We start from the raw sequence: 24,566 nt of genomic DNA on the forward strand, positions 1-24,566 counted from the left end.
ATCTTCCCCAGCCAAGGGCAAATGAACTTCTGAGGACTAAGAGTTATATCCAGGTATCCAAGTGTTCCTCACACTTAGCTGTGGCTATAGCTAGGCTACCGGCCTTTGCTCATGATGAACCCCATGAGGGAAGGTGAGAACAAGGGCATACTCTGAACCTGAAATGGTTTAGTCACATTTGGGTCTGTGCTGAATGTCAGTCCCATGCAGAAAATCATAGAACCGCCTAAATGTAAAGCTAAAGTAAGACTCTAGTAGCCACATGGTGTGGGTCACCCAGATACAACAAACTCACTGTTTTGTGTTTGTCTTTGTTTTTTATAGTTTCCAGATTTTTTTGAAGAGAGCTTGGGAAAAGCTAAAACATCATTCCCATTTTAGTTAGCAAGAACCAGCAAAGGAAGGTGTTCTCAAATGAGTCATTAGCAGAGCAGATGTACCACATTTTGTATCCACAGCCTACACAAGTTTTACAGGTAAAATCTTTTTGAAGAAATGTATGTCCCGTCTGCCATTTTTTAAAGGGAGATTTCATCTTAGGAAGCATGACATAGGTGATTGGTGTGAACAGACAGATAGAGGGAGGAGAAAGCCCAATCATTCTGTCCTTGGTAATTGAGGAATAAAGATAAGAAAGTTGATGAGAAATAGATAAGAGGTCATGTAGATCCTGATCACCTCCCTCTGCAATGAAGTCATAGAGAGGGGACTGTTTTATATAGGCTGAGAAGAAAACCATTGAATAGAGAGGTTTTGTCCTGTTTTCTGCTAGGAACTGTAGGGAAAGCCAGTTTCACACAGCATAACAAAACAACTGAGGGTAGGGGCGCCTGGGTGGCGCAGTCGGTTAAGCGTCCGACTTCAGCCAGGTCACAATCTCGCGGTCCGTGAGTTCGAGCCCCGCGTCAGGCTCTGGGCTGATGGCTCAGAGCCTGGGGCCTGTTTCTGATTCTGTGTCTCCCTCTCTCTCTGCCCCTCCCCCGTTCATGCTCTGTCTCTCTTTGTCCCAAAAATAAATAAACGTTGAAAACAACTCAGGGTAGCTACAAGGGTAGGGAGATAAAAATCCTGATCATCCTGGGTCTTCCTAGAATCCAATCTGGCACAAGAAGCATTGGTAAGCTCACGTAGGGGAAGATTGTGGTGATGAGAGATAACCATTTATCTAAAACCAGCAGGGTACATCCAAGTTTAGAGACCAAAAGGAAGTTACAGCCCAACCTCCGAGAGATCTGTGGGGCCAGGTCAGCAGGAAGGACTCCTGACCAACCTGAGAAATAACTACACAAGCAGGAGCTCCCAGCTACAGTCAGAGGATGCTGGCAGGGCTCTCAGCCACCACCCAAGGCCATCATTGCAGAGATCAGAGGAATTGGAAAACCAAGTAAAGTCTTGCAGATATAAATATTGAAATGTGCACTCCCTTCCTTGCTGCCAGATCACATAGGCTCCCTGTGAGACAAACATCACCTCGGAGAGAAGCAGGGAAGATGAGAAAAGTCCATAGAGCACATATTCAAAAGAGACAAACACCTGAAGAGACTGAATTTGTGAGTCTGAATCTATCAGAAGGATTGCATTTAGTTTCATGAGTTTGCTTGCTTGCTTTTCTTTCTTCTTGCTGCACTGCAAAATCACCTCAGATGTAGAAAACAAAAAAGCCAGATTGAGATTGTACATCAGAGTGTACCTCCAGTCAGGGGAAATCATAATACATGATAACATAAGAGCAAAGTACCAACATTCCTTGCATTACTACAGGCTTTCTTGAATCCTTCAAGAATCTTCTGTCACGGTGACCATTTACAGATTGAATCCCATATTTCCAGAAAACTAACAAATCAAAAATATAAAGTGAGACAAAGATACCGTGGAAGGCATAAATTCAACTTCCAATTGACAGAGAGATAAGGAACTATCTCCAGATCTGTTTCTAAATGTCACTCTTAATTGCTGCACGATTAAAACCATGCTAAAAGCATTTTATGTAAAATTTGCTGTTCACAATGAGGAATTGTCAGTTAGGACTCATGTGGGCAGGTCAACTTTCTCAAAGGTCTCTCCTCCCTCAAAGTTCTCTCCTTCCAGAGGGTAAACAGTTGCTAAATACAGTGCCAGCTTGAAACAGTTGGTCTGACCTATGAAAAGAGATCCTCTGAGCTTGAAATGAGCATGAGGTAACCTGTTTGGAAGACTCAGCAACAGATTTTAAAGACTTATTTTCACAAATGGCAACTGGTGGTAGATGTAAAAATTGATCAATGGAACATTAAGTAAAACGGATGTACTTTCTGTATGTAAAATTCTTGTGATTTTAATCAAATGATCTGTGGACAAAGGATTACAGCTAATGTACAGTTTACAAGGACACTCATGTCAAAAGCACATGATCATCTGCAGTATGCAATCAGCTACTTATTCTGTGAACAGAACATAATGGAAAAGAATAGAGGCTTATTTTATGTAAGCTGCAGGTAATTTCTGCCAGAGAGGCACTTTGCTATTCTATATTTCCCCCCCAAGGCATTACAAATCATTGTGCTAAAATTATAAATTTCAAGTTAAACGGTAATATTTGAAACAGCATAGAAATGTGAAAGACAAGTGGAATAAGTTTTATGGAAGAGAAATATGCTTCTTATTGGATATATCTAGGAATATAAGCCACTAGACATTATTTTTCAAAGTAAATTAGAAACACCTAACATGATTGTAAAATTTTTTGTCTGCTGAAATGTGTCCTGTTTTTATTGAGAACCCAGAACCTAGTTTCACACTAATTAAAAGCAGAACAAATATGTGTTAATATAATTCTATTTGTCTTAAAGGAAAATACTTCCTTTTTATCAAGTGAATATGTATATGGAAATTTCAAAATTAGAAACCTTTTCCAGGGGAACCTGGGTGACTTAGTCGGTTAAGCATCCAATTTCGGCTCAGGTCATGATCTCGTGGTTCATGAGTTCGAGTCCTGCATCGGGCTCTAGGCTGACAGCTCGGAACCTGGAGTCTGCTCTGGATTCTGTGTCTCCCTCTCTGCCACTTCTCCACTCACGCTCTCTCTCTGTCTCTCAAAAATAAATAAATGTTAGAAAAGAAGAGAAAAGAAAAGAATAGAAAAGGAAAAAAGAAAGTAAACCTTTTCCTAAACGTATTAAGCGCATGGCCTATTTTCAGCTAAGACTAATAGGACTTTCCTAAAAGTATAGATTTTAAACTTTAAACCCTAAATAAACTGTCATCTGGATTTTACAAATAAATTAATGCAAAAGTTAAAATGCATTAAAACAGATTATAGAGATTTTACTTCTAAATCAGCCTTACTCTTTAGAATTTTCACTTTTTAAACAGAAGTTATTCTCAGGCATTGCTTTGTGTCTGTGCTGAGCTAATTTCAGAAACAATCAGCTGTTTGCAATCCCTTCGTGTGCCTACAAATATCTGGAGGTGTGAAAATGTCATAAACAAAGGAAAAAGTTCCTATATTAAGCCCATACCTTACTGTGAAGTGAATTAGATCGGAAGATGAAAATCAAATTTCCATTAAGTATTTTCTGCAGTCAGGTTATTGAAGCATTTATTGTTTTTGAAGCAAAGAATTTCAGATAAACAAAAGAGACCCAAACTCTGAAACTTATTAAGGCTTTTTGTTGCCAGTTCTCTCTTTGTTTGAAGCCAACAAAAGTCCACCAGCCTGCTTCTTTATTAGTTGAGAAGCAAGAGAAAGAAAGAAAAGGGGAAAAAAAATCACACTTTAGAAAGGAACTCCCTTCCTTGATTATAGTGAAAATTAAAACAACCGATAGAGCAGAATCATTCCATGTTTATTTTTCTCCTCTGGTTTGCCCATTTCACATTAGCTAATGCTGAGGTATGGCGAGTTCAGTTAGTTGTCCTCAGCAAGGGAAACTTCAGAACCAAGGAAATCTGTGTAATTCCTTTCTGATTTCCTAATTTAGCTTTATAAATTATTAGAAAAAAATCATACTAATCTTTTCAGTCACAGCAGATGAAACTGAAGATTCAGTACCTATAATAAGTGAACTGAGCCATAGTGTTAAAAATGAAGAGGGAGAGAAAAAAAAAACAAAAGAGATTATTAATAATTAAAAAAATAAAAAGACCATTTAAAAAAATGAGTCCTTCATCAGGTAATTTGGTGAACTCAGTGTCAGGTTATCAATAAAAAAAGAAAACAAAACTTCCTGAAACCTCTAGAACTACAAAATTTAAATGCTTTTCCTGTGTCAGGTCCCATTAAGTTGCTGAATGTCAGTGCACCAAAAGGAGCTGGGATGCCAAGAGAGACAGATAGTCACCTATTTTGGGCTCCCTGCACTCTGTAGTAAATGCCCATGGATCACATTTCTTGAGGAAACTCAAAGCCTAGAGAGTATTAGGGAAAATGTATATGCATTTTATAGAAATGATGTAATTCTACCACATTCTCTCTTCTTGTTCCAATATTAAATAAAAAATGTATCGGAAGCATGAAATCTGGAGTTTATACAAACTCTATTCTTCAGGGGAAAGGGAGGTAAAAATGGTACTTGTTACGAAAGTGTATTCTCTGAAGCAGAGAGATACCAACTTCCTAGTCAAAACTCTTGTTGCAAGCTTGGGCGTTGGTATCAAATACAGCTTCCTACACTCAGAGCTTATGATATGGGGAAAGTTACCAAAATTTTCTGAATTGGACTTTCTGCTTCTTCATGATCACTTTTTTAAATAGCACTTTCCTTTTAGAGTTGTGTTATAGACTGAATGCTTGTATCCCCCCAACATTCATGTGTTGAAATCCTAATTCCCAGCATGATGGCAAAAGGCGGTAGGGCCTCTGGGAGGTGATTAGGTCATGAGGGTGGAACCCTGATGAATGAGATTAGTGCCCTTATAAGAAATCCCAGAGAGCTCTCTCGCTCTGTGGGGACACAATGAGAAGACTTTCATTTGTGAACCAGAAAGTGGGCTCTCACCAGACACCAAATCCGCTGACTCCTTGATCTTGGACTCACCAGCCTCCAGAACTGTGAGAATTAAAGTCTGTTGTCTATAACCTCCCCAGTCTATGGTGTTCTGTGACAGCAGTCAACCAGACGAAGGCAAGTTGTTATGAGCGCGATATTACATCGCTTATGTACGATGTGTCGCATGGTATTTAGCATACATGTACACTTATTTCTATTATTGTAATAAATAACTTTGAAAAAGGATAACTGAGATTATAATCACTGTATAATCAATCAGTGTTGATACAATGGCTCATATCAAAGGTCACTATAAATGTTATTTTATAAATATATCTGATACATGTTTCTGTTATGACTCCCTCAGGACACAGTAACAGTAGCAATGATCATCAGTATGTAAGGATACTAGCTAGTGCTTATTGGTATCAGCTCCATGGCAAGCGCTATTACAAGTATTTTAATAGTCCAAAATATGAAATGTAACAACCATGTTACGAGGTGGACCCTGTCATATTCTCCATTCAACTAAAGACACTGGGCCACAGAGACATGCACTAATTTGGCCAGTGTCACACAGCTACTGTGTTGGAAACCGCATACATCCTCAAGTAGGCTGTTTCCAGAACCCATGCTCTTTTAGGTTTTCTAATTTAATTGTAAGTAATTTATACTGGCAGTAAGATACGGGAATGTGTTTGCTGCAAGAAGTATAAATACATGCAATTCTATGTCCAATATTCCAACAGATGAAACATTTATTTCGAAGTTATCACTGAGGATTTAACCATACAACTCCCACTGACATTGGTGACAATTATGCAGCTGAATCGCTATGTACTTTTTAGCAATTTGCCCCATAGTGTTATATTAGCTTTTTTAATCTAGGCATAATCCAAGACAGAGGCAGTAATGTGCAATGATATGCAGTAATCCAGTTATTTTTAGGCTGTGTTGTTCACTAAATAATACAATTTTTTCTTAATCACAGCAAGAATCCTGTCAACATTACATTTACTTTTATATTTTATTATAGCATTAAAAATCTCGGAAGAGGACACTAAAGTGCTTAGTGATTACAATTCTAAATGCAGTTCTGATCCAAGCACATGTATTTACCTAAACACATATCTACTGACAGACTCATATATTTGTAAATAATATGTTTATAAGAATGTAGTCTGTTTTGGCTACCCATAGAGTAGTAAAGTCCAAAACTTATGCATCAAAACTCCTGTCTAGAGTAATTCTCTTTATGCAGTTTCTCAGGTGAAATCTACCTACCTGTTAAGGTAGCTAGAAATTTCACTGGACAGGAATTCGAACTCCTTCTGCGAATCCTGTCCTTCAAAACTTCATGAAAATTCCTTGTAATTTATGAGCTAATGTAATATCCTAAATTGCTTATAAAATTTCAATGCAATATTGTACAATGGTGAGAACCCATTGGATTTAGATCAGATGGAAAGGATAGGATTCCTAGCTTCTAATTCTTCTTAGTTTGGTGATTTGGGCAATATATTTAACCATCCATAAAATGGGGATAATTAAAATCTAACTTAAAAGGACTAATGTGTGGATGGGAGAAAATTATGTATATAAAAATACTATAGTATAAGTCACATATAAATGCTCAACAATTACAAGCTGCTGGTAATAGTAACTATTTTTTTATAGTCTTTTGACTATATATTTAGAGTAACTTTATTAAGTTCAAGCAAATATATATGTTATATTTTCTTGGAGAACTCCAAGTGCAGCAGGTAGAAAAATGTTTTATTGGGGTGCCTGGGTGGCCCAGTTGGTTAAGCATCCGACTTCAGCTCAGGTCATGATCTCATGGTTCGTGAGTTCGAGCCCCACATCGGGCTCTGTGCTGACAGCTCAGAGCCTGGAGTCTGCTTCCGATTCTGTGTCTCCCTCTCTCTCTGCTCCTCCCCTGCTCACACGCTGTCTCTCTCTCAAATATAAATAAAGATAAAAAAAAAATTTTTTTAAAGAAAAATGTTTTATTTATACTGAATATACTGCTATACACTTTCTCTATTCTTGGACTAAAAAAGAAATCCGTTTTTCTCCTAAAGATTCATCTGCAGATTTGTTTACTTTAGGCTCTTACTGATGGTCATCTACAATGAGCTTTTTCCCAAAAGGCCTTATGGTGGATGTAGGGTATGAAATAATGTGTATTTGTAAGTACATGATTAATAAATGGGGCAGTGCATGTTTTCATGCCTGTTGACTTTATGGTGCACTGTGTTAGTGTTTTGTATTAATTAATGTTTTGTATTTCTCATTGTTCTCAAATTATAGAAGGATTCCATTCTGTTTTGTAATATATTGTCTATCTGCTAGAAAATGAATAGCTGAGTTACTCTTGTTTAGAAAAAAAAAAAACAGCTATATTTCATACCACCACCTGTGTGATCTGAGTTTAGATCAATATAGGAGTCTCAAATTTCAGATTGTACATATTAAAGCAATGATTCTCAGAATTCATGCATAAATCTGAATGCTAAATTTCACAGTGGAGTTCTAGGTATTCTTTTTTTTTTTATTTTTTTTTCAACGTTTATTTATTTTTGGGACAGAGAGAGACAGAGCATGAACGGGGGAGGGGCAGAGAGAGAGGGAGACACAGAATCGGAAACAGGCTCCAGGCTCTAAGCCATCAGCCCAGAGCCCGACGCGGGGCTCGAACTCACGGACCGCGAGATCGTGACCTGGCTGAAGTCGGACGCTTAACCGACTGCGCCACCCAGGCGCCCCTAGGTATTCTTAATTTAATTTAATCTTATCTTACCCACTCCATCTAACTTTAGTTCAGGCACTAGAGCACTTCCCACAACTTATTATCATTGAGCTGAATGTGCAATGGAAGGATATTGAAATAAAGAGTTGCTCATATAAATAATAACCAATTGAAAAATCATTATAGAGTAACATAACTAAGAATATAAATAAACTGAGTATTAATGATGTATCTGACTAAATTTGGCCACAGGAATGATCAGAATGAGACCAAATGAAAAGGTTCCTGAAAAAAAGGCATTTTTGAAATTGGAAAGCCCAGCGCAAGGAAAGTCCTGGAGGCAGAAACATACCAACATGCAAGCCAGAACAATAAGCTTGCAGAGGGCAAAAGATTCCACCATACAGTGACCAGACATAAAGTTGATAAAATAAATGTGAATAAAGATAAGCCCTTGAAATGTACTTGTAAGAAGTAGTTTTCCATGAAAAGATCAGAAAATACCCTGTCTCTAGTCAGTGTTTATTGAAAATGCAAAGGTTTTTCATGAGCTGATGCAGGTTTCTGAACCATGTGCATTTTTTTTTCTGAATGGTTGTTACAGTATTTCAAAATGACGCATAGTGTTAGATCTCTTGAGCTATCTAGTTAAAAAGCAATCAGCAAACCTTGTAGCTGCAATTGTTCCCCACCACCACCCATCCCCCAGAGAAGCCATTTCTGGATACTATTTATTACCTGAATGATTTTACAATGTTGACGAAATTGTTTTGTCAATGCTTGCAAACTTCCATGCTATCAACTACGGTTTCAGCAGAAAAGGGATTGATTGTATGTTCTTTTATGTGCTAAAGCAGCAGGCACCCACCGAATAAAGTTTCATTGATTAGAAATTGCAATTATCCCATGACTTTCAGAAGTTCCCCCATGTACCCATTGCCTGCCTTAGGAGAGCAAATTAACAAACGTCAGTTTCATAAGATTTTTGCACTGCATTGCTAAAATTCACCAGAACTTACCTGAAAACAAAATCATTCTTAGATCAATTGTAAAATTCATGCTCCTCAGCTTTCCTGGGTAAAGTTTCAATTTGCCCAGGAGACAAATGGATTTCTTTCAGATGGAACTAGTCCCAGGTGGACTGACAGGTATGAACTAAATGACCCAATTTTGGAGACCTGGCAGAGATAAGGGTTTCAGGACTAAAAGTGAAACTGGCACTTATGACTTTCATCAGAGATGTATCTTTTGTACCAGTATAATGTGTATTTCGTTCAGAAAAAAATATCTGTGCAGCGATAGCAACATAGATTACTCAAAAATGACAATGCTTACAGGAGATAGTTTTAACTTAGAATTTACGAGGACAGCAAAGGGGTCTGCTGAGAATGACTAAGTCACAGAGTAGATAAGAATTGTAAATGACTGTAAAATAACACATAGAATTATATACAACCATGATGGATCTACACTGACCTGTGTTGTATGTAGGTATGTTTATGTGTGTGTGTGTGTGTGCACATACTTCTAGTTCCCCCTCAATAAGATACTAATGGCGCCGTTAGCAAGTATTTTTATACACCCTAGAGACTTCTTCCAGATTCTGCAGAACCACATTTTTAGATTCACTGCTGTTCCTATAACACACCATTTACTCTAAGAGTACTTGTTTCCTTATTTTAGGACTCATTTCTATTTGCAGAAGTCTTTCGTCATCCTATTTGCTAAAGCTCATTTTACATACAAACTTCTTCAATGGATTGCATAAAGGCTTTGCTTATCTCCAATGTACTTCACAAAATGTGAGCTGCCTGCTTTCCTTAATGACGGTTTGGGCCCCTCAGACCGCTATAATTCTGAACACATGATTCTTCATGGCTTCTCTGTCATAATCACAATTCTCTTCTGATACTTCACTGTTGAAATAATTATGTCCTACCCAACAATGGCAGGTATACACCTGATTGTGGTCCCCACTAAAATCAAACCGTCCCTCCCTCATCATCACCACAACAACCCCTCTTGTATTACTTTAGTAAATAGCCCTGCACCGCCATCCCCGTAGAGAAATTCCATGGCATTCAAATTCAATGACTTCAAACATGCTAAGATATGAGCAGACACAGGATATTTTTAATTTCTAAAATATTAAGAGTTTTAGTCTTAAGAATCAAATAATTAGGAGGAAATGGATCAGCAATAAATAAAAAGTTTGCCTACAAAAAAAAGGTCATCTTACAATGAAAGAATATAAAGACGACAAAGAGGAAAAGTAAATAATATATACATGCTAGTACAAGACCTCATAAAAACACCTACAGATTCACTATAGAATTAAGGCTAACTTTCTTTCCTATCCTGAAATAAATTAGATATATTGGTCATATTCTATAAGAGATAGTTGAAAGAATAAGGCTGTATGTAACATACTATAATGTATACGTTACATAATATATTGCCAAATCTGGTCAAAGTGGCTGGTTCTAGAGACTATATTATCAGAGTTAAATAAAAGCTGTACTGTACGATTTTCAGCATAAAGTAAGTGAGATGCAGGATGTAAGACAGAGTGTACTCTTCTGTTAACCCAGATCCACTACCTAATAGACTCACCTGTTTTAGTCAGAAAACACTCAGCTTTGATTTATAGCTACTAAATTCAGACTACAGGTATAGCAACATACCTTCATTTATAATTGTCTTTAAATTTGTGGTTGTTGTAGTACTTAAACTTTTTGAATATCAAAGCCAACATCTTTGGCTACAGTTATTCATTATTTTTATGGCCAAAGCTAAGAAAATTAACATATTCTATCAGATCAAAAATGATAGACTTGTATCTATCACTTAGATTATATTTTTGTTTATGAATGCAAAAGGCCTTAGGCAACATATTTTTCTATTTGATTAACTTCCCAGAGAAAATGGAGGCCTGAAAATCTTTCTTCGCACTTGTGTAGAAAGCTGGGTATTTAAAATGAAGAACATAATTTACTATAAAAGGATTACTGAAATTATTCATTAAAAGAATGAAATAAGGAATATTTAGAAATGTCTCTTCTTTCAGCTGAAAATTTTTGCCTAATTTATTCAACTATATTTCTGAAAACAAAGTACTATTCTACCCCTACATCCCTTCTTTAAGGAAACATGTGCATTAATGACTATTATTTGCAGTTATTCCTCTAGTTTTGAAAGCATAGTGCAATGCATACTGGCCTGAATTAAATGGTTTCTATGCAAATGCATTTAGTCACATCTCTTTATCCTCATCATTTCTTGCCTTCAGTTATCTTATGGCAGCATTTAAATATGCACATTGCACAATTTCAACTTGACAAAGAACGCAAGGCATTTGGATTTACAAAAGAAATGTGTAGATTTACAAAGGAAAATGCTGTATGAAATCAAGAATAAAAAGTAGATAGAAAGAAAATGAGAATAACCATCTGGCAATAGAGAAATCAGATTTTACTGCTGAATCCATTTTGATGACTTTTTATTTGTGTGTGTGTGTGTGTGTTGCTGAATATGGATATAATTTGATGTGCAGAGAAAAATTTCAAGAATAGTACAAGGAACCCCTTACACTTGTGTCAATATTCAATATTTTTTAAAAAATATTTTGCTCAATTTGCCTTATCACTCTATCCTCTCCTTCTCCCTCTCACCTCTCTGTCCCATTTCTCTCCTCCCCATATGTATGCACAAATATATATGTGCACACATGATTTCTTCCGAGCTGTTGAAAGTATGTTGGAGACATCATGCCCCTTTCCTTCTAAATTCCTCAGTTCACATTTCCTAAGAACAAGACTATTTTCTTAACTCACAGTTCATTTAGCAAAATATCAAATACAATATTGGTTCAGTACCATTACTTAATCCACAATCCATAATCAAATTTCACTAACCTAATAATATCCTTTATAGCTATTATTTTTCACCTGCACACGATTCCTCCAATCTCGTATTATATTTACTTGTCATGCCTCTTAAGTGTCCTTTAGTTTGGAACAGTCATCTTTTCGTTGTCTTTTTTAACCTTGACATTTTTGAAAGTTGAGGCCATTATACGGTAGAACAGCCCTCAATTTAGGTTGTCTGATGTCTCCTTCCAATGAGGTTCAGGTTATGTAGCTTGGGCAAGACATTATTTATGTCCTTTTCAGTGCATCCTATCAGCAACACATGATACTGGTTATCCCAAATTGTTAATTTCAACTTGATCCGTTGGTTAGATAACTGCCTGGTTTCTCTAAAGTCACTATTTTTCACTTTGTAATTAACAAGTAATTTTAGGGGAAATACTTTGCGACTCTATAAATATCCTATTCCTAATCAAACTTTGACTCAATAATTTTAAATCATTTTGATTTTTGGAGCACCTGGGTGGCTCAGTCAGTTAAACATCCAACTCCTGATTTCAGCTCAGGTCATGATCTCAGAGTTCATGGGATTAAGCCTCATGTCGGGCTCACTGCTGACAATGCAGTACCTGCTTGGGATTCTCTCTCTCTCCCTCTCTCTCTCTCTGTCCCTCCCCCCACTCTTTCCCTCTCTCAAAATGAATAAACTTTTATAAATAAATAAATAAATAAATAAATAATTTTGATTTTCTAACACCATCACTCGTTCTACATCTATTAGCTAGCATTCTACTACAAGGATGAGCTTTTCTTTCTCCACCATTAATTAATTTCTTGATTTATAGAAGGATGAACTCACAGAATGTTTCATTATTCAATGACTTATATAATTCATTACTATCATTATTTTGATGCTAAAATTGCCCCCACAACATAAATAGTAAGAGTCCCATCAAATCGGGCTCTGTTAAATAGTTCTATTTTCCTGTCATATCTTGAACACTTCATGGATTTCTGATACCACAAAGTGTTCTGGGATTATTTTATAGTCCTCTGCACCAGCTCTGGAATCAGCATTTACTCCAAAGAGGCCTGGTTCCTTTAAGTGGACTTTCGTATATGGAAACTAAGAAACAGGAATTAATTATGCTGGGTTGTGGTCAGTTTCGGTCCAGCCCTTTAAGTCCTCCAGCTCCCACCATCGGGACTCCCTGGTACGGCCCACCACAGTGACTGCGGAGTGGCTCCAGATGGCATGGACACGGGAGGGAGGAGGACAGGGCAGCTCAGAGCAGACGTGGCAGCACTCACTTTGGAGGAGGCCAGCTGCCATGTGAAGCAGCCATATGGAGAGAGGCCCATGGGATGAGGAATGCAGGCCTCTAGCCGTCAACCACGTGACTGAGCTTGGGTGCAGATCTTCATCTCCATCCATGCTTTAAGTCAGTCCAGTTCCGGCTGACTCGCTGACCTAAAACTCATGAGAGACCATGGGCTAGAACCACCCAGCTAAGTCCTACCAGATTCCTGGCCCGCAGAAACTGTGAGACAGCCATCGTTTGTTGTTGTAAGCCACAAAACTGTGCTTGTGGGTAGTTTGTTACATAGTACTGAGAACTAGGATAAGAACATACTTTGCAAAGAGAAGGAGCCACAGAGATTTACCTTCCCTAAGAAGAGGAAAGTCATGGGATGGCTGAAACAAGAAGAAACCATCAAAGACAGGGATGCCCAGAAGTTACAAATAACATAAATCTAAGTCAGTAGAAGCAATGGAAAATAAAGCTAAGAAAGTTTCTCAGAAAATAGAACGGAAAGTGAAGGAAATGGACAATAGGAGATTTTTTTTCTAATTAGAGTTAGGTAATGAAGCCAGGATATCCAACATCTGACAAACAGGAGTTTCGGAACGAGAACATAGAAAAAAGCAAGAGAATAAAACTGTCAGAGAAATAATACCAGAAACTTTCCCAGAACTGAAGGGCACAGGCCTTTAGACTAAAGGGCACACCAAGTTTCCAAACAATTAGAGAACAAAGGCATACTTTTATGATATTTTAGAACATCAAGGATAAAAGCTTTCAAAGGGAGGAAAATTAGATCATAAAACAGGATCAAAAATCTGAATGGCATCAGACTTCTCAATAGCAGCATGGAAACCAGAATTCAGTGGGAAAAATGCCTTTGAAATTCTAGGTAAAAATAATTTTAGGGATGCCTGGGTGGATCAGTCAGTTAGCAACTGACTCTTGGTTTTGGCTCAGGTCATGATCTCATGGTTTGTGAGTTTGAGCCTTGCATCAGGCTCTACACTGGCAGCCTGCTTGGGACTCCCTCTCTCTCCCCTTTTTCTGCCCCTCGCCCACTCGCACACATGTGTGTGTGCACTCTCTCTCAAAAGAAATAAATAAACATGAAAAAATAATAATTTCAAAACTAGGGAGTCTATACTCAAGCAGACTATGAACTGAATATGAGTGAGGATATTACAAGAAAATGAACTTCCATTAAGACTAAGTAGGACACAAATGATAAATCTGTGAGATCCAGGAAGCATGCACTCTATCAGAGAAGTGAATTAAAGAAAGTTCTGGACCAGGACCATGTAGCAGTCTGGAGGCTACCTGCATGATAGAGTAGGTGTCAGAGGGTTCCAGAACAACATCTCCAGGGAGAAAAGAGGACTGATAAACGGACAAGCTTGACCATGTGGAAGCTGGCATGGAAAGACATCTTGGAAGATGTACCAAAGCCTAACAATTATTAATTCTAGAACAAACAAGAAGTTGTACAAAAAACAAATCTGTAGTTATGATAGTTATAATAAAGAAAATCTGTATGTAGACTTTTTTTAAAAAGCACAATTAAGTAACACACACATTCATGAGTTTTTACTGATATTTCTAATTTCCATTATACTTAATATATTTATCAATTTGCTTAGGCCTAGAGTTGTAAAAAGTTGAAAAGTGCTTTTCAGAATTGCTGACTCATAACATTGGTTAAGTAAAACTTTTAAGTTAACGGGTATTTTTCTAGGTTAAAAATTTACAAATATACAAATCTTCAGTGTACAACTCAATCCGTTATGTATAATTACACTCATATAACCCACACCCTTATCAAAATATAGGTAATTTCCATCTCCAAGAAAGTTTCTGTGATGGTTAACTTTAGGTGTCAATTTTATTAGATCATAGGGTGTCCAAATATTTGGATAAATATTATTTCTGGGTTTGTTTGTGAGGGCATTTTTGGATGAAATTAGCATTTGAATCAGAGGACTCAGTAAATCAGTTTGCCCTCCCCAATATGGGTGGGCATTACCTAATCCACTGAGGCCTTGAAGAGAATAAAAAGGCAGAGGAAGGAAGAACTCAACCCTTCCTGCCTGGGGACAGCCTGAGCTGAGACATCTATCTTCTGCTGCCCTCAATGTTCCTTGTTCTCAAAACCCTCAGATCCAGGCTGGAATCTACATCATTAGTTCCCCTAGTTATTGGGCCTTTGAACTGAGACTGAATTATACCTCTGGTTTTCCTAGGCCTCCATCTTGCAGAGGGCAGACAATGGGACTTCTTAGACTCCATAATTGCATGAGCCAATTCCTTTTAATAGATCTCTTCTATTGGTTCTGTTTCTCTAAAGAAACAGAATACAGTCCTGTCTTCCATCCCCTCTGCCAGAGGCAAGCACTTTTCCTATTATTTTTTTTACCATAATTGTGTTACTTGTCCTTGTGCATAAAAATGGATTCATACTGTATATATTATTTTATGCCTGCGTTCTTTACCTTAGCACCGTGTCTCCAAGAATGATCAGTACTGTGGTTTAATCATCAGTGAATTTCTTTATTACCAAATATTATTCTATTTTGTAAGCATAACAAAACTCTAATGACTATAAGACCACCCAATGACTTTTTGCCAGATCCATAATTCTCTAGTAACAGCATCATTATCTCTAAAAATCATACTAGCAAATCTATATTTTCTATCTCAAGAATAATAGAAGATTTAGGAATGAAATACATGAAAATTCTTAAGGGAAAATTTCCTAATACAAATTCAACATAATCCTTCAGTGGAAAATGTATCTTAAATATGTGATGCCTCAGAAAAAATTATGCCTACATCATTTTGCTACAGTTTAGTATGAAAAGAATTGTATTTACAAGCAAAAGTTCTTATCCCAAAACTAGGGTCTACTAGCCAGGTAACTGAGAAAGTCATTTCATCTTCCTGGGCCTAAATTGCACTATATGTAAATAATAGAAATCCCATCATACATAAAAATGGAGATCAAATGAGTTTATGAGTTTATTAAACTGTAGTGAGCTGTGCAAATATAACTTATGATGTTTGCTGAAAATATAGTTGTCACAGCAATTTTATGAGTTGAGTAGCATTCATTATTTTGCATTCATTCTTCTTTGTTTCTAGCCATACTGAGTTAAGATTCACAAATAAAAATTGTATATGTTTACAGTGAAGGACATGATGTTTTGATTTACATATATATTGTGAAGTGATTACCACTATCAAGCTAATTAACACATCCTTCACCTCACATAGTTATCTTTTCTTAAGGTGGTAAGAACAGGTAAGATGTCAGCAAATTCCAAGTACACAATATATTATTACTAACTATATTCATCATGCTGTGTATTAGATCACCAGAACTTATTCATCTTGCGTAGCTGAAACTTTGTATCCTTTGACCAACATCAAAGGAGTCATCTCCCTCCCACTTCCCAAACTCTGGCAACCATTATTCTACCTTGATTATAAGAGTTCAATTTGTTTAGTTTCCATCTATGAGTGAGATCATGACGCCTTTGTCTTTTGCGCCTGGCTAATTTCATATAGCAAAATGCCCTCCAGTTCCATCCATGTTGTCACAAATGACAGAACATTCTTCTCTTTTAAGACTGAATAATATTCCACTGTAGCATATATACCACATTTTCTTTATCCATTCATCTGTCGATGGAACCTGAGGTTGATTCTGTATCTTGGTTATTATGAATAATGCTGCAATGAGCAGCAAAATGCAGGTATCTCTTGGAGATACTGATTTCATTTCCTTTGGATAGACTCCAGAAGAGAGATTACTGAATCATATGGTAGTTCTATTTTTAATTTCTGAGGAATCTCTACACTGTTTTCCATAACGGCTGTACCAGTTTGCATTCCCACCAACCGTGTATAAGTGTCCTAGTTTTTCCTCAGCCTTACCAACACTTCTAATCTGCTGCCATTTTGAAAACAGACATTCTAACAGTATGAAGTACTATTTCCCTGTGGTTCTGAATTTCCATTTCCCTGATGATTTTTTGTATTCTGTGGTATCAGGTATAATATCTTCTTTTTCATCTCTTATTTTATTTGCTTGGTTTTTTGTTTATTTTTGTCTCTTTCTTAGTCTAGCCAAATATTTATCAATTTTGTTTGTTCTTTTCAAAAAGCCAGCTCTTAGCTACATTGATCTTTTCCACTGTTTTCCTAGCCTCTATTTCATTTATTTCTGCTTTGATCTTTATTATTTCCTTCCTTCTGCTAGATTTGGGCTTTTTTCTTCTTTTTCTAATTCTTTGAAATGTAAAGTTAGGTTGTTTATTTGAGCTCTTCTTTTTTTCCAGCTTTATTGAGGTACAATTTACTATTGTAAGATATTTAAAGTATACAACATGGTTTGCTATATGTATCCCTTGTGAAAGTTAATCAGACCTATCAAGTTAATTAATACATCCATTGCCTCAACATATATACTTAATTTTTTTAATGATGGAAACATTTAAGTTCTCTCTCAGTAAATTTCAATTAAACAATACAGTGTTATCAACTATACTCATCATGTTACACATTAGATCCTAAAACCTTATCCATCTTATAACTGAGAGTTTGTACCCTTTTACCAACCTCTCCCTATTTCTCCTACCTCCCAGCCCCTAGCAACCACTTTTCTACTTTGTTTCCATGAGTTTGACTCTTTTTTTTTTTTTTCTTTTGATGCCACACATAAATGAGGTCATGAAGCATTTGTCTTTCTGTTCCTGGCTTATTTTATTTGGCAAAATGTCCTCCACATCCATCCATGTTGTTGCAAATGGCAGGATTTCCTTCTTTGCTATAGTTGAATAGTATTACATTGTATATACATAAACACATTTTCTTTTTCCATTAATCTGTCAATAAACATTTAGGTTGCTTCCATGTCTAGGCTATTGTAGATATGCTACAATAAACATGGGGGTACAGATAACTCTTCAAGATAGTGATATCATTTCCTTTGGATATACACCAGCAGTGTAATTGCTCAATCATATGGTACCTCCATTTTTAATTTTTTTAGGAACCTCCCTCCATACTGCTTTCAATGCTGACTGTACCAATTTATTTTCCCACCAATAGTGTACAAGGATTGCCTTTTCTCCACAGCCTTTCCATTACTTGTGATCTATTGTCTTTTTGAGGACAATTCTAACAAACATGAAATCAAAACCACAAAATATTTCATGGTGGTTTTGATTTGCATTTTCCTGTTGATTAGTGATATTGAACACTCATTAATGTACCTGTTGGCCATTTGTATATCTTCCTTGGAAAAGATCTATTCAGTTCCTCTGCCCATTTTTAAATTGGATGGATCATTTTCTTGTTGTTATTGGATTATATGGGTTCTTAATATATTTTGGGTATTAACCTCTTATCAGATACATGGTTGTAAATATTTTCTCCCTCTCCACAGGTCACGTTTTTATTTTGTTGATGATTCCCTTTGTGGTGCAGAAGCTTTTTAGTCCTACTTGTTTATTTTTGCTTTTGCTGCCTTTGCTTTTGGTAACAAACCGAAAATGTCATCACCAAGACCAATGACAAGGAGCTTACTGCCTATGTTTCCTTCTAGGAGCATTATGGTTTTAGGTCTATGTGCAAGTCTTTAATCCATTTTGTGTTCATTTTGTGTATGATGTAAGATATGAGTCCAGTTTTCCCAGTACCATTTATTGAAGAGACTATTCTTGCCCCCCTTATACATTCTTGGCTCCTTTGTCATAAATTTAATGACCATATATGTATGCATTTATTGATTTCTTAGATCTCTATTTTGTTCAACTAATATGTTTGTTTTTTTATGACCCCCAAATCTACCTTGTGTGTCTTGTGTAATGTTTCATAGTACAGTGACTCAATCAGAATTGTAATCTTTAATGCCAAAATATCACCCAGACTTTTGAGGCCAGGCCTAGGGATGTCTTTCAACATAGCAGCACATTAAGTTTATGCTTCTTTTGTACTTTTTTTTCTTTTCTATTATTTTAGTCACCATCTTCATCCTCTAGCTCAACTGACATGTTAAATATATTCTAACCAAGTTATTTCCAGGGGTTATACAATGATGTTCAATTATAATCTATATCGAAAGCACTTTGACTATACTATGTTTAATCTCAATTGTTTTCAGTTGATAAAAATTGAGTGGCCAAAAATAGAAGATACTAATATAGCCTTCTATGTGAGGTGAGGTAACCTCACATTTCAATGTGAGTAGTGAAAATTGAAATTTTAAGAACCTAAGGAATAGAAATTTGCCAAACTGCAAAGCAAGCATGAGTTAGTGTCATTGCCATAACTGTCCTGGAATAATAAGAACATAAACTTTCAATAAATAGCTTGCTTAAAAGCCCTGCTCTGCAGTCTTCAGACAATTAAAAGTGACTTCAATCTGTTCATGTTATTCAGTCTCAACTCATTTCCTGCTTTAGAAACCCCATTTCAAAAATCAAATGTGTACAAGACCCAATCCCATAAAACTTTTTCTATAACTTTCCTTTTCAAGAGCTTGTATTATTTGTTGGCAAGATTATTAATAAAAACCAAATTGTTTTTTGATAATGATTTTCCTGATGATCTCCATGAGGGATTTTACAAGTTTTGTGAGGCTCCACTGTGACCTACCCTTCTTTTACATAGCCCAAAACCATTCATTTGGGACTCTCTCATATTTCCAAGACCCCCATGATCCACTCTTAGCAGAGGCCTATCATACACTGTTGTGGTGAGTAAATTTCCAGCAATAGGTATGACTATGATCTTTATACATTCCATTCATCTTGTATGCTTGGAACTCGTTCTTCAGGAATATTTTTAGATCTTATTATAATTAACAACTGGTTTTCCTTGGTTAAAGCTGCCTATTATTACTTTTGTCTCCTAATTTGTCACGTCCAAAAATTGTTATTTTCTGTTGTGCATTTATATAAGGAAACTCAAAGGAGAGAATACAGTCGTACTTTCCATTAAGTTTGTTTTCCAAACCTGTCCTGAAGACCAATAAGCAAAATGTTCTTTTTAGACTCATCCTTCCTACAACAAACTTTGCTGCGAGTCACCCATCAAAACTATTAAGAACCCACCTCTGTGTTGTCTTTTGTTTGAGGGAGTTACTCTTGGGGAGATTTCTCCCCCCAAAATTCTGCCTGTCAGGGACTATTAATTGTTCAGTTGGTGTCTAGAGACGGTCTGATCATCAGAGTGAGGGAGACTCAAGACATGGAATATTTTAACCAGATCCTTTTAATCAACTCTTTATATGTTCCTCGTGGGTTTTTACAGTAGTAAAAGTAAACCATCTCCTAGAAGTATTTGCAGGTTTTTATATGTGCTCACATCCCAACCTCATTTCATGTACCTATCCCTCTGAATGGCATAACGTATTTTTTGTTTGTTTTCTTGTTTTCTTTTGTTTTTACCAAGGGCAATTTGGAATTAGTAGCCATTTTGTAAAACAGTTGATATATGTAACATTGTATATCTTTGAGGTGAACAAGGAAAGAAAGGTAATAAGATTCTAAACACCCAATAGTTATTTTTTTCGTTTCCCCAAATTTCTTGGGGAATAATTATATATTATGCATAAATATTATTGTATGTATTTAAAGTATACACTGTAAAGTGTACAATGTAATGATTTGATATACATAGACATTGTGGAATGATGACCAAGATCAAGATAACTAACCCATCCATTGCCTCATATAGTTAACTGTTTTATGTGTGTATGTTGTAAAAATGCTTAAGAATGCTTAAGCAAAACAAGCAAACAAAAAAAAAAAAAAGGAGGGGGACTTAAAACTTAAAAAAAGAATGATTAAGCAACTTTCAAGTATACAATACTGAATTATTAACTTTCAATAAAAATTTTTAAATATTTTTTAAGTTTATTTATTTATTTTGAGAGATAGAGAATGAGCAAGGGAGGAGCAGAGAGAGAGGGAGAGAGAGAATACCAAGCAGGCTTAGCAGTGTCAGGACAGAGCCTCATGTGGGGCTCAAACTCATGAACTATGAGATCATGACCCGAAACGACTCATGAAATCAAGTCACATGCTTAACCGACAGCCACCCAGGCACCCCACAATAATCACTTTTTAACTGATATGCAGAGATCTTTAAGAGAAATACAGAGTTCACATTAGCATTTTTAAAAGTAACTTTGGAAAAAGGTTAAAGAGCAAGTCATTTCAATCTTGGGGACACTACTCTCTACAGACCATTATCTGTCACTTTATCTTGGACTACCTTCTTCTTGTCCTTTTGCCACTCCTTCAACCTCTACAAAAATGATTCCCTACAAGGATCCTCTCTTAAAATGTTATTTTCCTCAGGAAGTTCTTAGAAGAAACATTCTAATGTCCCTTAAGGTTTAATGATCCCCAACCAGGCTTATGTAGATAGAATTCAACATTTGTCTCAGGCTGAACTCCATCATGTCATTATTGAAGAATTTTCTAAAACAAAGAAAGAGAAAACTAAATACCATTCCTGCCAATTTGACCAGCAGAGACCTGCCATAGAGTCTCAGGAGACTCTTTTTAGAAGCCTCAGAAAATTCTCCTACCAATGAACAACATACTACTGACTCTGTAAATTTTATATCTGTGCCAGATAAGCTTCAAATCAAAACTGAAGACTTGGCATTGACAAAGACTACTTATAGGCTAAAACCAACAGTTAACCCATAAAATGTCCATTTTGACACCTACAAACTTTGCCCAAATGACTGATTCCCTTAAGGTAGAAGCCAGAAAAAGCAACAAAAAGAATAAAAAGCATCTAGGCTAAATAAATAAAGTACCAGGGTGGCTCAGTCGATTAAGTGTCTGACTTCGGCTCAGGTCATGATCTTGCAGGTCCTGAGTTCAAGCCTTGCATCAGGCTCTGTGCTGACAGCTCAGAGCCTAAAGCCTACTTTGGATTCTGTGTCTCCCTCTCTCTCTCTGCCTCTCCCCACTCACACTCTGTCTCTCTCTTTCTCTCAAAAATAAACATTAATAAATTAAAAAATAAATAAATAAAACATTACATTTGCCAATTATATAACCATTTATGTAGAATATTTCACACAATCTACCCAAAAATGCTGTTAGAAATAGTAAGTAAGCTTAGTGATATTATGCGGCAAAAGGCCAATATATGTACCTCCATATGTCAAGAATCATTAAAAATGGAAATAGAAAACATATCATTTAAAACAGCATAATAACATAAAATACTTTGGGATAAATTTAATAACATATGTGTTAGACCTATACAATGAAAACTATAATATTATACAGAGAGAAGGAAAACGTAAAAATGGAGAACTCTACCATTGTCAAGGATTGAAAGACTCAATGTTATTATGATGGAACTTCTCCCTAATTCAATCTATAGATGCAACACAAAACCTATCAAAATACAAGGCTGTTTGTTTGTTTGTTTTGTGGAAGTAGATCATCTAATATCTTCATATGAAATTCAAAAGACCTATAAAATCCAAAATAATTTTAAGAAATAAAGTAAAATTGATACTATTTGATTTTAAGGATACTATTTGATTTTAAGACTTAGTATAAAGCTACAGCAGTCATGTCAGTGTGGTATTGGCACAATGATAGGCAGATAGATCAATGGAACTAAAGAGTCAAGAAACAAACCAACATATATATATATATATATATATATATATATATATATATATATGGTCAATTGATTTTTATCATCACATTCACCAAGATGATTCAGTGGAGAAAGAATAGTCTTTTCAACAAACAGTGCTAGAAGAGCTGGATAAACACGGGGGGGGAATGAATTTTGAACTTTCCCTCACATTATATACGAAAATTAACTCAAAATTAGTCATAGAGACAAATGTAAAAGTGAAAACTATAAAATGTCCCAAATTCAATGTCATAGAAATTTTTTTCACTAATATAGGGTAGACAAGGATTTCTTAAATAAAACTAGAGGAAAAAAATTAATAGCTTATACGTTATCAAAATGTAAAACTTCTGTTTTTTTGAAGGGCACTGTCAAGGCAATGAAAAGGCAAGCCATAGAGTAGCATAAAATATTTGTAAAACATTTACCTGATAAAGGACTTAATCCGGAATATATATTTTTAAAATCTCGATTCAATAATATGACAACCAATGCAATAAAAATGAGCAAAAAGATAGCCATTTAATCAAAAAAGAGATATGAATGACAATTAAGCACATTAAGATGCTCATAGGTCTCTAGAGAAATGAAATTCAAACCATGAGATACCACTACATATGCACTAGCCAAACATTTTTTAAAGACCTAAAATACCAAGTTTTGTCTGGGCAGTTTAGCAACTTTCAGATTTCTATTGGGAATACATAATGACACAGCAATATGGGAAAAGAGTTTGGCAGTTACTTATAATGCATTTACCATATGACCCAGTACCATATGACCCATGTAGCATACTTACATGCATTTACCATATGACCCAGCAATCTCACTCTAGGTATTTTTCCATAAGGCATGGGAACACATTAACCTCGAAGATTTGTACACCAATATTAGTGGATGCAATTTGTGACTTAGTTTTATAGATGACATTTACTTAAGGATTGAGCAAAGAAAACAGGCTGGTTATGTAGTAACCATCTTTGCTTAGTCTTTAGAATTCAATACCTTATCAGAAGCTTAGTACAAATTTTGAGAGAAAGTCTTGGCTTTCTCTAGAGCCGACCAAATTACCAAAGAGTAAGAGCCAATATCTATACAGCTTAGTAGTATATGGTATAAAGCATGCCTCAGGGTCAGACGTGACTTTGGCATCCTGTGTAAAAGGGAAGATTTCTAATATCTGATGCCCTCATCAAAAATAGGCAGCAAATTCAAGAATTATTAGAATATCTTCAACTGTTAAAACAAATATGTATCATTTAATTCAAAGTTCACAATAGAAAGTACAAACTTTGGAAACATGGCTACTCAGTGAAAATACAATCAAGCCACAGACATTATTAGCCAAATATGTATTTTTGAATTTTCTAGTTGCCATAATAAAAATATTGAAAACAAGAGTATGATTAATTCTAATAATATATTTTATTTAAACAAATGTATCCAAAATATTCTAATTTTAGTCTGTAATCAACATAATATTAATACTGTATTTTACATCTTTTTCTTTTTTATTAAGTATATTAAATATTTTAATTAAGTATTAAGTATTTTATTAAAAATCAATGTGTATTACACACTTATAGTACATCTCCATTCAGACTAACTGAAATCCAAGTCTTCAATAGTCACATATGGCTAATGCCGACTTTATTGGACAGCAAAACTCTAGACACTGATACTAGAAATGCCCTAGCTGATCACTATTCGAAACAAGTTCCCTTACCATTAATTAGCAGATAGGGGCCATCAATGATCGAAGGATAAATCTATGAAGTCTTCCAAAGAGTCCTTTATAAAAGCTGAAAATTCAATCCTAAATTCTAAGAAAAACATTGTGAATGATTTGGTTGAATAATCCATAAAGGTAAAATCTGTAATGTCAAACAGCTGATTGTTGGCACCTGATAGCCTCCAAAGGGCATTCATGAAAATTCTTCATAAAAATTGCTATTGTGAAAGAAAAAATCAGTTACCAAAAAAAAACTAATAC

The sequence above is a fragment of the Leopardus geoffroyi genome, chromosome C1 (genome assembly GCF_018350155.1).
Source record: "Leopardus geoffroyi isolate Oge1 chromosome C1, O.geoffroyi_Oge1_pat1.0, whole genome shotgun sequence".
NCBI lineage: Eukaryota > Metazoa > Chordata > Mammalia > Carnivora > Felidae > Leopardus > Leopardus geoffroyi.